Below are 2,478 nucleotides of genomic sequence, written 5' to 3'. Positions count from 1 at the left end.
TTATGTCCCCCTTCGAACCAAACAACTTTTGTCTGAAACGTTTTTCCGTATCTTCCATATTTTTCGAGATATTTGACTGGCTCTTTTAAAATGGACCACCCTGTATACTCGTATTCAAGTTTTTGTCATGAGTGTATATAAAGCCTGCAAAATGTGACTAATAATATTGTAATATATCTATCTCTATCAGTTCAATTTTTGACACGATGCCTATACAGGATAATTCAAATATTGAACTGATTTTTGGAAAATCGAACAAATAGTTGTTCGATTTTTACTTATTCGGGCAATTCCTGTCCAAAAAAATCTTTAATTTTATAAATCAAATTATTTAAATTTACCTATATGTTTTAACACATTAATATGTATTATTATATATTAATACTGTAACTGATCTAATTTTTGTCGTCGAAAATTGCCGTAGATCTGCTGGGCATTTGGCGCAAATTTGTTGTCGGTCTGCGGTTGACAAACCTGCTCTCGATTTGTTGCGTCAATCTGTCGTCGCACTGCTAGTGACAGATCTGCTTTGGTGTTGTACCCAATTTGACATCAGGATATGATCTCAACTTTTGGTTGCAATTGGGACGCACTCGAGGACACAATAGGCCCTGAATTTGGCAGCCTCGTTCCACAGGGAATTGTTTGCGGTTTGTTAACAATCCGCAAGCAAATGGTTAGCTGGTGTGACGTCCCGTCATTTTTCAAAACCATATTTTAACTAATAATTAAGTACCGCATCTATTACTCCTAGACATCCTTTGTCTACTGAGCACATACCGTGCCCTAGACATCTTTCGTCTATCGAGCATCGAAGTATGCTCTAGACTGACCCTTTTCTACGCCTCAATTACTAACGCTCCTTGCATAAGCGATCCTACCGGTCTTTTCACTTATACACCGGAATTCATATTAGTAAACGAATTGTATCAAGATATAAATCATTCTAAAGAAAGTTGTCGCGACTACTAAAAACAGTATGCTCTCCTACTCCTACAGCCTTGTTACTGCCATTGTAGACGACGCATTAAGTTCACATCACGTTACTTCACGTTATGCCCGTATCAGACTACGCATTGAAAATTGAAGATTGAATATTAAAGATTGAAATTTGACTAATCAGAACAAAAGGGACTAAAATTTCTTTGTCCTGATTGGTCAAATTTCAATCTTTGATCTTCAATCTCAATCTTCAATGCGTAGTCTGATACGGGCTTTACGTCAAGTTCATCGTAATCCCGACATAAGACTTAAGACGTAAGCGAATTGACCAATCACGGTCGAACAGTAAGGCAGCCATATTGAAACGTAAGCTACTCTGAAAATTCTGTATGGTTGAAATTCTTAAGACGGAATATTCCCCATGTTCTGCTGTTAGCTGCACTTTAGATACAGATGTGGTGAAATTCGTAGTCTTCGTCTTACATCTCGAAAAATTAATATTTTTTCATTAAACTTGTTTTGATGTATTTCTTACATCGTTAGAATTAGTCGTACAGAGCCGGATTTTGCAATTTGGTTCTTAAAAATTTATAATAAAAATATAATATGAATTCGAGAGCAACTACACCTGATCTACAATCAGCTATATGTTGTTTGTCAGATTAAAATTTTTATTTTGATCATTTTTTCAAAAAAACGCTCTGTACGTCTAAGAAGACGATGCTGCTGAATACGAATATCATCATTAGAATCCGATTTTCTCTTTATTTTGGCTGTAGGACGTAGACTACGAATTCGTAATTTATGGCTTCCCGCGAGAGTTCTCCACCGTCTCTCCTGCCGACCCTTAAGTCTTAAGCGGGGAACACGCACTTTTGCATAAGCGCATAATCATAAGCATAAGGAATTTGATTGGTCAATTTTTTTATGCATAAGGAAATGGACCAATCAATTTCCTCATGCTTATGATTATGCGCTTATGCAAAAGTGTGTGCTCCCCGCTTTACTGCTTAAGTTTTTTTATGTACCCGGGCCCTTATTGATTTCTATTTTAAAACAATTGATTTCTGGTTTTTTCTAATAGATTATTCAAAACATTTCTTCTATTGTATTTTCTATTATGGAGCATATATATTTAAGCCACACATATATAGTATTTTCAATTTGTTTTTCTACAGATTTTGAATACTCTTGAATTTATATTACAAATATTTTAAAAAACCTTAATAAATTAATTTGCATATGTACATCCCGAGAATCTCGAACTACTCTTCATAAAACTAAAATGACTCTATTTTAACTAAACAAGCAGACTCCACATACTGATTGCATACCAACTTCAACAAGTAATTTGTTTTCTAATGTGATATTATTTTCAAATCATATACATGCTTTAAATTAAAAAATTATTTTCAAAAAAATTTAATCTTTTTTGAAAACAAAACCGAGTTGTATCGTTTTTTTTTTTTATAATAATCAATGCAAAAACATACACACACTCCCACACACACACATACACACACACACACACACACA

Source organism: Formica exsecta, unplaced genomic scaffold (assembly GCF_003651465.1).
Source record: "Formica exsecta isolate Colony F162 unplaced genomic scaffold, ASM365146v1 scaffold567, whole genome shotgun sequence".
In the NCBI taxonomy this organism is placed as follows: Eukaryota; Metazoa; Arthropoda; class Insecta; order Hymenoptera; family Formicidae; genus Formica; species Formica exsecta.
This window is presented reverse-complemented; position numbering follows the sequence as displayed.